Source organism: Rhynchophorus ferrugineus, unplaced genomic scaffold, assembly GCF_030347505.1.
Source record: "Rhynchophorus ferrugineus isolate W39M unplaced genomic scaffold, kcgeb_rfMv2 rfM4, whole genome shotgun sequence".
NCBI classification, from domain to species: Eukaryota; Metazoa; Arthropoda; class Insecta; order Coleoptera; family Curculionidae; genus Rhynchophorus; species Rhynchophorus ferrugineus.
In genome coordinates this window covers 20,138,025-20,153,483 of record NW_027472583.1, presented here as the reverse complement: position 1 = coordinate 20,153,483, position 15,459 = coordinate 20,138,025, and the positions used below count along the sequence as shown (strand labels likewise).

Here is a 15,459-nt window from a genome sequence, read left to right as displayed (position 1 = left end):
TTAATGTATTCATAAGCAGTGAATCGTTGCTTAGATAGGTCACGACTCGTATATAGGAACAAGTAGTAACAGGTCAATCGAAAAGTCCCCGGCCTACTATATTAAAATATATTTTTTTGGCAAAATTATTTTTTTTATTCAACATAATACCCTTCAAGGGTGATACACTGATTATAGCGACCCTGCAACCTTTCGATACCATCTTTTGTTGTACGTTTTGTCCTTTGCTTCAAAATTTTCGGAAGAAAAATTCTTACCAGCAAGCATTCTTTTGAGATCTGAGAACAGGAAATAGTCGTCGAGGGCCAGATCTGGATAATACGGTGGATGAGGAAGGACTTTTTTCACTGTCTTGCGACACAGTATATTGCCTTGGTGAAACAGCACTTTCTTTTTCTTCAAATGTGGCCGTTTTTCGACGATTTCGTTCTTCAAACGATCCAATAATGCTATGTAATAGTCGGTGTTGATGGTCCTTCTTTTTCAAGGTAATCAATGAAAATTATTCCATGCGCATCCCAAAATACAGACGCCCATATAGACTGTTGCCTTTTCCCATGCTTTGGAGGGGGTTAATCGTGTGTAATCCACTCTGATGACTATTGATTGGACTGCAGAGTGAAATGATGGAGCCATGTTTCATCCATTCTCATATATCGACACAAAAACTCGGATGTATTACGCTTGATCATCTTCAAACACTGCTTCGAATCATCAACTCGTCGTTGTTTTTGGTCTAATGTGAGCTCGCGCGGCACCCACATCGCCACAGAGCTTTCTCATACCCAAATATTCGTGAATAATATGATGTACACGTTCAGTTGATATATGAGTGTCTGCTATTCATTAAATTTCAATTGATGGTCATTCAAAATCATTTTGTGGATTTCTTAAATGTTTTCGTCGGTAACAACCTCTTTTGAGCGTCCATTGCGTTCACCGTCTTCGGTGCTTATTTCACCACTCCTAATCTTAGTATACCAATCCTTGATGGTTGATTTTCCTGCGGCAGTGTTCGGAGCTTTTTTTTGCTTCAACTGCATTTTCAAAAAGCAATATTTTATCAACACGCGAAATTCCTTTTTATCCATTTTTTTACAGTAACAAAAGTTGCTTCACTGAAAATGCTATAATTCACAAACTAATGATCCAATAGCTGTCAAATTTATACACGCATGTTTTGAGGGTTAGGGCTAAGTAAATAAGTTATGGATATAATTATATTAGCGCCATCCATTTGCCAAGCCGGGGACTTTTCCATTGACCTGTTATGTTTCCTGAAAGTGATTGTTTTATATTTCCAGAATTTGGAGAAATATTAAAAGTAATTTAAGTTGATTTTGCAGGCTTGGAAGAGGTAATCACGTTTTTTGCTTTCGTTTCTATCTTAGAGGTCGCGTAAACAGAGTTGTTTGATTTGAACCATAAAAAAATCTATTACTTAACGAAAACAATAATGTGCTATTTGTATTGAGTCATGAAAAACCGATAACGTGGAGTAAAATTAGGCTAAAATACTAGAAAGTGAATGAAGTACTATCAACTAGCGCTGCCCACTATTCATAAAACAATTTCCATAAATAAATAAAAATTGAAGATGATATAATATTAGATATAATGTGCACAAATATATTTTCAGTAATACACTAAGCACTACAAAATAGAAACTAAAAATGTTAGTTTTTTTCTCTCAACTCGTTATTAGAATGGGTTGGCGAAAAAGTAACTTCGTTGGTTTTTTTTCGTGAACTGAATGTATTCATATACATTTCAACCACTAATCGATGATATATTGCAGCGTTTCGATCGATCACCTTTGGTCACCATTCTGGTAAAATCATAATTCCGTTACGTTAAATTCCTGACATTTCTGTGCGAAAAAGTGAGTAGGGTAATCTTCACAAGCCTCTTTTGAAGCCAGCTTCACACCATAGAATATTCTTCAGAGATAGGGCCAATTGGTAATTGAACGGAGCAAAATCTAAACTCTACGGAGGATTTATCAAAACTCAATTCCCTAATTCCCGAGTCACTAAAGATTCATGTATAATAAAAATGTATAATAATTATATACTATATACCAGTAGGTAGTGTTATAATTATTTTAATACAGCACCTTTCCTTGTGATTAATTCTGACTGTTTCAAAAAACGCCTGCTTCAGTCGCATTAGTTATTGATAGTAGAGAATCGAATAGATCGTTTAGACAAGTCTGAGTCGTCAAGTTAGGATTCAGTCGTACATAATCCATTTTTAATCGACCGGAAGCATTCATTTAAAATATACTTATAAGAAAAAAAATTTACCAACTTTTAAATAAATAAGGAACTCAATAAAAATTAAAAAATAATCAAACTTAGATTTTTAACATAAAAAGAAGCATTTTAAATTAAAATATATACATAATAATCGTTGTGATAACTAAATATAAATAATCAAAAACTTATTTTAACATATCTGCTACACTTATTTTATATTCTACTATATAAATACAATTTAGCTTAAAACCTACCCGAAGCTATTTATCTTTTTACAATATTATTTTAACTACTACCAACTAACTACTTTAAAGTAGATGCCGAACCCAAATAGTTACATTAATTTAGATTGTTTTGTTGGTAATTTAATTTTTTGTATATGTCACAAAATTATATTATTATTTTTGTATTGTTTGGGCTCAACACCCACGTTAAAGTGATCAGTTGGTAGTAGTTAAAATAATATTGTAAATTTATAAATAGATTTAGGTAGGTATAAGCTAAATTGTGTGTATGTGGAAGAATATAAAATACGTGTATCACAACGATCAATATTTACACATTTTATTTTAAAACGCTTTTTTGTGTTAGAGATCTAAGTTTAATTATTTTTTAATTTTTAATTAGTTCCTTTTTTTTTTTTTTTTCTCGGTTCAATTTTTTTGTTAAGAATATTTTATTTTCCCTTTTAGGGTTAGCGTTAGTGTTATATATTTAACCAATATATTACGCAGTTATTTTATTTAATATTACATTGGGTAGGCCAAGTAAAGGTGCAGTTCGTATGAGGAAAAATAGGAATAAAGAAATAATTATTGAAAACAAGGAGCGCTTCAGGCTCCGGGGTCCGCTAACTAGCCTGGGTGATTTAACAAATGTTCTAACTAAACAACAAAACATTATTGTCCCTGCCGGGTATCGAACCCACGACCTCCCTTTGGGAGCTAAACGCTTTAACCATTACATTATACGATCAACTGCCTAAAATATCTCTCGAGGTCTTGTACGCTATAGTTGGTACTTAAAAAGGAAACTGAATGGCTTTTGCACTGAAGGACTTCCGATTTTCCCTAACATCAGCTCAGCAATAACATTATACCCAAATATCTGACTATTTTAGTTAAAAAATATGTGAAACCCTTTTGCGTGAAATTTAAGCGTTTCCTTCGATGTCCCTCCCTGTCCCCGCAAGATAGATCGCCATGAGCACTCTGTCGAATAAAAAAGAATTTTGAACATCGGCCCACAATTGACGCAGAAATTGGCGAACATATATAAGAAAATATATATACAGACGAACATAAAACCTTCTCCTTGTTCGAAATCGGTTAAAAAATGACTCTATATCGCTTGGTTTCAGCAGTGAATCACAAATAGTAATTTGGTCCATTGAACTATTTTACCGTTGATTCATGCGGAGACCAGGTATCGATATTCTTTTAATGTCCAGTTTTACATAATGGTTATTCCAGTCCTATATAGTGATTTGACTGAGTAAATGAGTGTAATATCTTTATATTTAGAATTTTCTTTAGAGTGTTTCAAACGAAATAGTACAGTATTGTTTCATTGAATAAGTATTACTAGAGTTAAGCGATTTTAAACACATCTGCTAAGAGAACCCAAATTACGAAAATACTTTTCTAATTTCTTTTTGCAATTAACTAAATATTAAGCTTTATTCCAAATTTGATGATATTCTTTAAGATATCTTAATTATATTTCATATATTTTAAATGTTAACATGAAATTTTAAGGATTTTTTGAACAATTAATGATATTATTAAGATACACATTTTATTAACATCCCTGTTGGGTTGTAATAATTGGGGTTAGATCCTCTGAGGCTTTGTGGTATTTCTCAATAATTTCTTATGGCTGTTAAATCTCTTGGGACGGAAATAGCGTGAGAGTTCATATTAAACTTCAGTTACAATTATATCTGGTATACGATGTTAATATATCTGTTGTATGAGCTTTTTGACCTTTTATTTTGAACTCCCTTACATTTTTTATTTTATTTTATTTTATTTGGAATAACACGTTATATCCCCTATTGAGTTTTTAATACAAATAATTATTGTTATCGATTAAAATTAATTTGGAAGAATTTTCCGTTGTAACTAATGAATTAATCCAAAAAATCTTCAAACTATTGTAATTGTTTAATTAATTGTAACTTTAATGTATATATTTGTACTTTATTTTAATTGACAATTTGACATCCGACATTTTCCTGTCAAAAGTCCCGCGAATTGAATTTTTAAAAAGCCCAATCATTTAAAATTCGGTTTTAACATTCGTTTTAAAAGGCCGAACGTTAAATAAGTATAAAAAATAACTCCTTGTGAATATTTATCTAGTATTTTTTATGTTAATATTATGTTCTTGAAACAATATTTTTCAAGTCAATTAATGATATTAAATATATATTTCTAATACGGTAATATCTCTCTCTAACTATCACTAAACCTTGGTGTAAGTTGTTCTCGTGTTTCGTTTTCGACTTCATGTGATACTTATCTGATAGAACCCTTTATACCTATATTTTATAGAACCTGAGATATTACAAAAAATAGATAAATGAAAGCCATAAAATGATTTGTTTTTTCTTCGTCTCTTTCAACTTCGACACTTTAAGTTCTTATCTTGTAGAAAACTTTAATGCATTTCTAGTTTAATTGGACTTTTTTATGAAGTTTGAAAATTAGATTTGTTTAATTACTCTTTTTTTGGTAGGGTCATGCACTACCATAGAATGTCGAATGTTGTTCAATAAATTCTTAAATACAAAACGCAAACATAAACTGCATTAGTAGCTGTAAAGTACGTTTTATTTTTCATTACAATTTCTCTTACCAACAGTTATATCAAAGATCCGCCAAAATTATATACATATATATATATATATATATATATATATATATATATATATATATATATATATATATATATATATTCAAAATATTTCTTTACGGTAAGCAGAAATGATAACTTTCCGTTTGATGAAGATTGTTTTCCATGGAATAGAGACCTAGATTTAACAAATAAGCTAGATGTTAATACTTTATATTATTAATTTTAATAATGGCCTTTTCAATTCTTTTCTTTTCTTTGCTTATCTTAATAAAAAAAAATAATGCATTTTTCAATAAATAGTGCCTTACTTCTTTTTTTCAAAATTTAATTGACCTAACAATTTACTATAGTTAATAGTAACTGGAGCAATATTCTTTGGTACTCCAAGAAAATCTTTCGCTAAACATTGTGGCTGTTAATTCGCAATCAGAAAGTAATTGCTTTAATTTACAATTAGGCTGTATCCATAGTAATGAAATAACATCCATAATGTTTTTATTTAATGTCCCAATGCTACATTGATTGCGTACAAGTATTGCTGTGTCTTCATTATTTTTATATTTAATTTAATTCTTATATACGAGGGTAGTTCAAATATGATCGAGACATATACGATTATTTACTATTAAAAAAATGTTTTCCCATGTATTTTCCCTCACGTAACTTCGCGTGTGTTTTCAGAGGGTTAGAGTAGTAGGCAGCATTAATAGAACATTGGGTGCGCAGAAAATCGACGTAAAGCAGGCACCGCCGATCCCGGAACGCCGTACACAATACCTTACCCGCGAACCTAGTTGACTTCGCATTGACTGGCACCCCATCCTAAAAAGCCGTCTCCCTCCGCCTCGCATCGCGCCAGCAAGCGGCGCCAAACTTTCAACCGCGCAAATGTTTGTTCGAAATTCAACAGTTTAGGTACCCATCGCGATGTTACTTTGCGATATTGAAGGTGTTCGTAGATGACAGACACTACACTACTAATACTGATACCGAATTCAGCAGAAGTGTCTCGAGCATTCATCCTACGGTCCTCCAAAATGAGTTGTTCTACGCGGCAAACGTTGTCTGGCCATTCTCGACGGTTTCGCGGCCATCCTTGAATGCTTTGGCCCATTTAAACACGGCAGCCCAACTCAGTCACTCACTACCGAACAGAATTCGCAAATGCAGAAAAATTTACGTCTTTTTAACGCCTCCACACACTAAAAAACGAATGACAATACATTGCGCAACGGCGGTCGGCACTTGACGTTCGTTCATGGTTGTAGCAGACGCGTGAAACATGCGCTCCCGACCAAAACTATGCCATACTGTTCGTAACGGACCCAGCTGTCATATACTCAATCCACGACTTCAAAACATACATGCGCGCCATCTACAACTTTTATCTCCATCATATTTGAACCACCCTCGTATTGCGATATGTTAAAATGGCATTGAATTTTTGTTCTACCGCTGGAGAACATTACGAAAATTCCACTATTTAAAATGATAGCTAGAATTAACATCATGGTCAGAAATATTTATTTGAAAAGGTATAAATTTTAAGATATTATTTTAAAATAATTGCATGTATAATCAGTTAATTTAGGATATTGAGGAATTGCATGTATGAAATAACTTTAAAATCAAAACTAAAGGTGTACAATGTAACTAGAGGGCTTATGTTTACGAGCATTAAAATTGACTACAAATCATATTTCATTATGACTGGCATACGATTTGCATACTATAGCAAACTTTATCTCGAAATAAATCAAAATTATGACTCTGTATTACACTCAATGTAATCTAAGTTTTTCGTGTCTTACCTAACTGCTAGTACAGCATATATTAAGCTCTGTTTGAAAATAGCACATAAATAAGTACGTTTTTGATAAATCTGCCGTGACAGTAAAATCAAACATTTTCTCAATGTAATATAAGGGTCTCTAGTAAGGGTGGATTTATATTAAAATGGGATAAAAAAACTGTGTTTTTGGTTTAATTTTATAAATACAAGTACCACAGATATTCACTGAAAACTGGGGGGTAAAGAAAAGAAAAGAGAGCTAGATGTTTTTTTTCGTTTTCTAGATTGATCAGCTAGAACCAAATGGTTTTCGACTGATGTCGCTTCAGGTTCGGGATATGTTTGTTTTGCGGGCGACAGAGACCCTGGGTTACGACTGGGACTGTCGTAGTTTGTTAACTACCGGGGTTTGTGAACGGGTAGGGATTTTATTACGGTGTTATCGTGTGCTAAGAAAAGCTTTAAAAAACTTTGACAAAAACAAAGACTTGGCATTTTTTTAGGAATAACAGCGACAAACGCATATCTCCAGGACTTTGGCAAATGCTTTAACCTCAGAATGGAGTTAGTCAAAAGGTTCGATTCGAAACGTCGTCGTGGTGGACTTTTATAGTCGGGAACCGCATGGTACTAATCCATTGGGCGTTGCCAACCTTTGAATTTGCTGTAGGTGAATGCATGGAGGCCTAAAGAGTCGTAACCGTCGATACAATATGATGTACAAAACTGGGATACTCCTCTAAAAGATCAGTGTTCAAGTAACTACGGAGCGATCACCAATCTGAACCTGTTTCCTTTATTTGAAAAATTGTTCCTTTTCTTGATTGCAAATAAAAATTGTCAATTGCTGTTAGATAGACGGTGTAGACAATATTGCAAGCTCAATAATATTATTAACATAATGTATTCCCTCTTCTATTCTATATTGGAGAACCTCCTAGGTAGTTGTCTTAGTGAAATTTCCTCTGAAAGCCGCTTTTGCATTTGCAAGAAAATACTAACTATACGCCAGACCGGTTTCCTGCGTGAAGAACAATATATCTGAACTGGATTACTAATAAACCTTTTAACTAACAAACCTTAATCAAATGTTATTTTAACGTTTACATTTTTTAAATTGATCTCGGATAGCGTTAACATCAAGGTGATCTTGATGGTTGGTTTGGTTTTCCTTTTTTTAAAGATATTTATCGGTGATTATCTCTAACGCATTTTACTGGCAAGAGGGGGCCTCCACTATCTCGCTCTTGTTCAAAATAACCAATTAGAAACGCAATATATTTCTGAGTCGGACTATCTAGTAATTTGGACATTTTCGATCAGACTAACAATAAGCAGTGATTTGAAATTAAATCAAGCAAAGCGGCAAAACAATGATTACACGTTTATATACCTGTAATTATTGTCATTAATTTTTTGAAGATGCTGGTATCTGACAACCGGACATCTTTTGTACGCTGACTTCATTACATGTTCAAATATATTGCATCATTGTGTCTCTTTTTAACTAGAAAAAAAAAGAAGAAAGATATTGTCTGATTTTAAAATCGATTTTATTAATTGTGATAGGCAATAAATTAAACATCTTGACTTGAGTACACTCTTATTTTGAATAAATTATAGCTACATAATCATAGGTGGAAGGGCGAGTCCAAAATAACAAAAGCTAATATATGTAAAACTAATGACGAATGAAAACAGTCGTATTAATTTGTTCGATAGTTTAATTCAATCATTTGCTGATGATTCCATAATTAACTATATTAGCTATATAAAACCATATTTCTATCAAAATCGGACTGGTAATACCAATTATGTGATTCTACCGACACCTCTTCTTTTATTTTTTTAAGTTTTATAAGTTTAAAATATGGATCTATCATAGCTTGGAACATATTTAAAGAATGTATATTTAAATCGCAAATTTATACTACCTTATTTCAAAAGAATTTCTTAGATGTTGAAGACCCTAGAGAATATTTTAATTTTTGAATGTGTAACTAATACTAGGCACAGGTGACAAGCAAAAACGTATTCGTGTGCGACTTTAGAAGAGATTTATAATCTAAAACCAGATCTCGGAAACATTAAAATAGCTGTTAAGTTGTCGTATTACCGACAGAAAACTCAAAGTGTTAAAAATAGTATTTCATTTTCCGATATATCGAAACGTTTGTTTATTTAAAAATCTCAAATTTTCTTCACCATTAGTTCGTATACAAAAGGAAAAAGGTTTTCTATGGCATCAAAGTTTGTTGTTTATGTTGTTGAAAGGTTTTTTTCGTAGACTTATATCGGAGGCGCTTTTTGTATTCTGGTTCTTGTCAGACTTCGTCGTGTGTAAAACCGAATTCAGACTCGAACGAATATTCTAATCGAAAAAATAAACTTTGCTTCGATTGTAAGACGTCGAAATTTGAATAATATTCTTGTAACGTGTTTTCTAGTAACACGTGGATTGTTATTCAAAACATGTTCGCAAAGAAACTAAATATCAAACAAAATTAATGTAAATTATTTTTAGATATTTGCAATAGAGTTTATAATTTTTTAAAAATGTATCTTAAAGTCTCCTTTCGCCAACTAGGGGTTTATCTGGACTGAACCTACAGTTTAACGTGGGCTCCGAACCACGGTCCTCGGCATTGAGCCTACCGACTGGCGAGTGACCAACTTTAGAAATAAGTAAGACCGGGTGTCCCAGAAGACACCCGGTCTTACCTAGCCTGGTTACTGGCGTGACTGGGATCATTTCCCTTGTCGAATTTTACACTCTTGCCTAGGACAATCGCAAATTTTAAACAATTACAAACATAAAATTACGACCATCCCCAGCAGGATTCCACTGCACCATCAAGCCGGCTAGTTTATAATTTTTGCGGTATCAATAACATTAGATATGTTTGTAACTATAATCGTGTCAAAATTTCGATTTTTCGTAGCTCCTAAAATATCGTAAGGAGCATCTTATATGTCCATATCCGAGATCTCATTAAGAAGAAATAATAAAGTGAAAGAATTCCTCACAAATCTTTATATCCAAGTCGGCCGATTTGAAGAATAAAATTTCAATAGAATACTAAGCTAAATATCCAACTTCGATATTGGGTAATGAATCATGATATAAGAAAGCCCTAGGACACAAACAATAACATTCTGATTGAAAGGTAAATATTCTCTCCTAGCACCGACTGTTTGTTGATGACGATGAAGCTTTTGATTAGATATATTCAGGCAAATCAGCAAAAAAGATTTAATGTTTTATTATCATTGAACTCGACAAAATATCATATGAAAAGCACATAGAAAGATACAACGTACCAACTATTAATGAAGTAGCAATTGTTCTGTGGCTGGTGATATATCTAAACATTGACATATACTGATACCACGTAAATATACTATGGTGCAGATGATCTAAGACAATCACCGTTCTGTTAACGTTTTACAATATCTATTGATATTTTGGAAATGAGAAGATGGATATTATTTAAACAGTAAACAAATAAATCCAATGATAGACGTTCAGGCTCAGAAATTATCAAGACAGTTAGCGCGATGAATTTCTACGTATATCAGTTAATGACCAGTCCCAATGCGAAAATTGAAAGTGAGCGATTACGGTGTACAAAATGTAATCAAGTGGAACTTTGCTTTGAAGACTATATACATTTGCGTAGTGGTATCATCAGAAGCGCAGATGGAACACAAGTCCATCAGAGATAATAAAAATACTTTACATCAAATCACATTACAATAAAAGAACGAAATTTCATTCCTGTTAATATTAAGATTAAACGGATTTCTAAAGGTTTATTTTTTTGTACAATAATATACCTAACACGAAAATTACATGAGTTTGTTCTTTGTTGCTCAATTAAAACGGATTTATGTTTATAGTATGGACTTATACTCAATTGATAGGCAAAGTTCTGATAATTGTATGCCTGACGATATCCGGTATTTTAACAACTATTATGTTATGTTATAGGCAACAGGTCAATTGAAAAGCTCACGGCCTGACACATAGATGGCACTACTAGAATTAAATCTATATGTTTTTTAGTTAACCCTAACCCTCAAAAGATGCGTGTATAACTTTGGAAGCTGTCGAATCATTATTTTGTGAATTATAGCATTTTGAAGTGAAACAACTTTTGTTATTGTGAAAAAAAGATGGATAAAAAGGAATTTCGAGTGTTAATGAAATATTGCTTTATGAAAAGGAAAAATACAGTTGAAGCAAAAACTTGTCTTGATGCCGAGTTTCCAGAAAATCAACCATCAAGGCTTGGTATGCTAAGTTTAGACATGGGGAAATGAGCGCCAAAGACGGTGAACCCAGTGCAGGCCCAAAAGAGGTTGTTACCGACAAAAACATTAAAAAAATCCACAAAATGATTTTGAATGACCGTAATTTGAAATTTAATGAAATAGCAGGCACTCTAAAGATATAAATTGAAGGTGTACATCATATCACTCATAAATATTTGGGTATGAGAAAGCATTTTGCAAAGTGGGTGCCGCGCGAGCTCACTTTTAACCAAATGATCAGATGATTCGGAGCAGTGTTTGAAGATGATCGAAAGTAATAAACCCGAGTTTTCGCATCGATATGTGACAATGGATGAAATATTGCTCCATTATTTCATACCGAACTCCAACCGACAGGCATTCAAGTGGACTGCACACGATGAACCCCAACCCATGCTCCAAAGCATGGGAAAATCTAACAGTCGGCTGGCAAGGTTATGGCGTCTGTATTGTGGGATGCGCATAGAATAATTTTCATTGACTACCTTCAAAAAGGAAAGACCAACAACAGCGAGTATTACATAGCGGTAGTCGCTAAAATCAGTATCACTTTTGAAGGGAATTATGTTGAATAAAAAAAACTTATTTTGCAAAAAAATGTGTTTTACTATGGTAGGCCAGGGACTTATATATACTAACCGTATATATATATATATATATATATATATATATATATATATATATATATATATATATACGGTTTGTTTTTCTTTTCATAATTTCTTTTATTATCATGAGCACTTTATTACCTTTCTATTTCTTTTTAACAAATATTTATAAATTAGGGAATAAAACATATATCTTATATATCCATAAGAATTTTATATATAAATATGGCTTAAGGGTATAAAAATGTTTTATGTGCATTTTGGGGAAAGGCAAAAATATTTGCTTATTACTGGAAAATATTGAATGGATTATTTTTTGAATAATACTCATATGAGTTAGCTTTGTATAATCTTTAATGTAAATAAGTGCCGATTCAGTTATAAAAACAGCCCTTCTAAATATTTTTATAGGGATACATAAAAAACCGAAACAATAAATCCAGAAAAATATCGGCGCTTTTTATGCGAGATTTTCCATTCATCATGTATGAGTTTATGTATATATTCTGATTTTTCATCATGATCATGAAAATGTTTATTAAATTGCATATATTTTAAACATTTTTAATTTGTAATATTCTAATAGTGAATAACCTAAAATGTAATTACTAATAATAATTTAAATTAATATTTAATTTAATTATTAATATTTATACATACCCTTTAAATCATAATTAACACACATCGTTACAACTCATTTTCATATATAGAGTTTATTACCAAAACGAAATATATTTTTGCCACCCTTTTTCGCAATAGTAAGATATTTATAGTTCCAAATTTTATTTGCAAATTTTTAGGATAATTTCCCTCGAGTCTCGCATTTATCTATTATTATTCGACCCCCGAGATGTTCTGAGACGCCACATCAGATTATACTTTCCAGAAACTTACCATAACGGTGAATAACTTTTGATTTGTTCTGACAAAAACAAGATGATGCACCCACTTTATCTTTTTTACTATCGGCCAATCGCAAGCTGTCAAATATTTAATGCATTTGCCAAATTATATTACAAATAATAGCCGAATATACTGAGTATATATAAATTGACTGCCATAATAAGTCGATCTAGCCATAATTACAAAATTAAGAGAGTTTTACAGACACTAGGACAAATGATCAGATAGAAAAAATATCCGCGCTATTCGGGGTCATATATCGATCAAAATATGTTAGCTAATCTCTTTCAATTTTTGCAGAAATGTAAAGCCGTCGATTAAAGGCAGTGAAATTCATAAAGCACCTACGGAGTTGTTAAATATCAACTGAAAAACCAACTCATTGGCCGCCTAATCCAGAGAAAACCTCCAAACCTGTAGGATTTCTTCATAATTTGAAATAACATATTCAACTATAAGTTCATATCACACATTAGTCAATCTGATATTAAGTGAAAATATGATTAGAAAATAACGAAACTCAACATTAACAAACGAGTGAACAGACTGGGAATGATTTGCTAACGAACTGAATAATTGAGTTCAACTACCTATGTACCACCTAAAATAGCGGAACAATTAATATCCAACAAGATACTTGGAATAATGCTCCAGATATTAAAAGCATAATTAAAGGAATTTATTATCCCAACGAAATCAAGCTAATGGTAGCTGAAAAACGAAAGCTACGAAAAAAATAGCAACAAAATGGAACTCCTAAAAATAAAAATATTTTAATTTCTTTCGCAAAATCGTCTTAAGCGATGAAGCTAATTTTTCTTTATCTTAATGGCTTTATTAAACGTGTTATTTGGATTTTATAAAGGGCTAATAATATAAATACAAGCATATGTAAGATCCCATTATCTGATGCGAATATTGGACTGGATACGTTATTTTACTTCTCCAAAAATAAGGCTAATAAACTGGTTACTTATGTTTCACCTATATCAGTATTGTTAAATATTCAGATTTATTCAGATTAAAGAAGAATAAATGATTAAAGAAGAATAAATATTTCTCAATGTTATGGTATAAAGTTTTTCTATATAAAATAAATAATATTTCTGACGACGTTTCTATAAAATTTCAATCATCAATCTAAAGTCGTTTTTGCTTTATTTCGCACTGTACTATTGGAACTCTCTGGGATATGAAGGGGGTTTATCGGCTCTAATGTTCAAACTTGAATGAGTTTTTCACCCGTTTTTCTTGTACGTTTCTATTTGAGTGATGAACAAAAATATATAAACCCAATTCTAAACATATTTATATTTTTAAAATATCTCCTATACAAAATTCCACCTAAATAAATGATGTAATTAAAATCTTAAAACAAAGTTTCTAATTGAAAGTTTAAAGTTTTTAAGGTAAATCATTCAAGAGGAAATTTAATCTTGAACTTATAAACTAGGGCGTGCAAAAATAATTTTAAATGGGGTTGGGTTTTGTTTATTATAAATTAGTTTTGCTACTTGAATTAGTTTAGATTTAAATTTTTAGTAAAATCTTAAGATAATTTCTAAAAATTTTAACTTTCAATTTTCATATATAAATCAATATGGTGCAGAACGTGTTTCATTTAAGCATTTCCATTTTTATATATTATTTATATCATATAAATTTTGCTATATATAATCGAACAGGTTATTGTTGTAAAACCACTTAAGTGTTTTTAACCTCTATAACGGTTTCGTTCAAGTTTTTCAAACAAATTTAGTTTCAATTGATAATGATCGCCCATGACGACTTAGATCAGTTTAAATAGATTATTTGCATCTAATTCCGCATTGCCATATTCATCTCATCTGAAAATTATTTTAAAATAAAGAAGTAAAAAATGATTTTGAAAATTGTTTACTGCTTTTAATAATTATGAAAATTACATTTTAAATTCAACATGTTCAGTTACATATTTGTCACTTGTTTAAGATTTCGCATCACAAGCAAAACCAAGGAATGTTAAGGACGAAAGTATAAAGGTATCAGTGAATAATAATTGTGATATTACTGGCCTCTCTAACAAATCCGGTAATATATCATATTACTGGATTTATTGATTTGTCTTTAAGTAGAGTAAATCGGTTTAAGATAATTAATTTAAGCTTAAATTTATTTGACAGCAAATAATTAACACGGAAGTTTTAATCAATATTCATGATTTTCTTTATTCCATAGTATTTAAGAAATTAATTGAATTGGTTTTCTGATTGATGAAAGACGTTGAAAATCATAATAGTTATTAATGTAATGTTAATTTGGGTATTTTGTTAAAATTGTTTTAAATTAAATTATAAACGGGTTGTACCATTATGAGCAAATATGAGTTGGACAAAGAAAATTAAATATTAGTTACTAAATTTGGATATTTTTTAGTGAATCTTGATGAATTTATTCTTTTATTGATATTCAATTAATAAAACATTCTTACAAATGAAATCTGCATATAGTTGTCTTTAGATAAGATTAATATGGAGTATTACCTACTATTCCTTCTCTTTTAGATAATATTGTTTGTCATTTTTTCTCACATACATCTCACTTCACATATATAGCATAATTCTACTCATAACAATTTTTCACAATTTTTTTCAACAATTTTTTTACGGGTTTATCTGTAGAGTACCTACTGCTTAACGTGGGCTCCCAATCGTAGTCCTCGGCTTTAAGCCTACCGATTGGCTAG

General features: G+C 31.4%; 1 protein-coding gene across 1 annotated transcript in view; it reads left to right on the top strand.

Annotated features, from left to right (window-relative positions):
* Window positions 1-15,459, top strand: part of LOC143194842 (RYamide receptor) — a 201,700-nt gene that overhangs the window by 93,752 nt on the left and 92,489 nt on the right. The gene's annotated exons all lie outside the window — the stretch shown is intronic.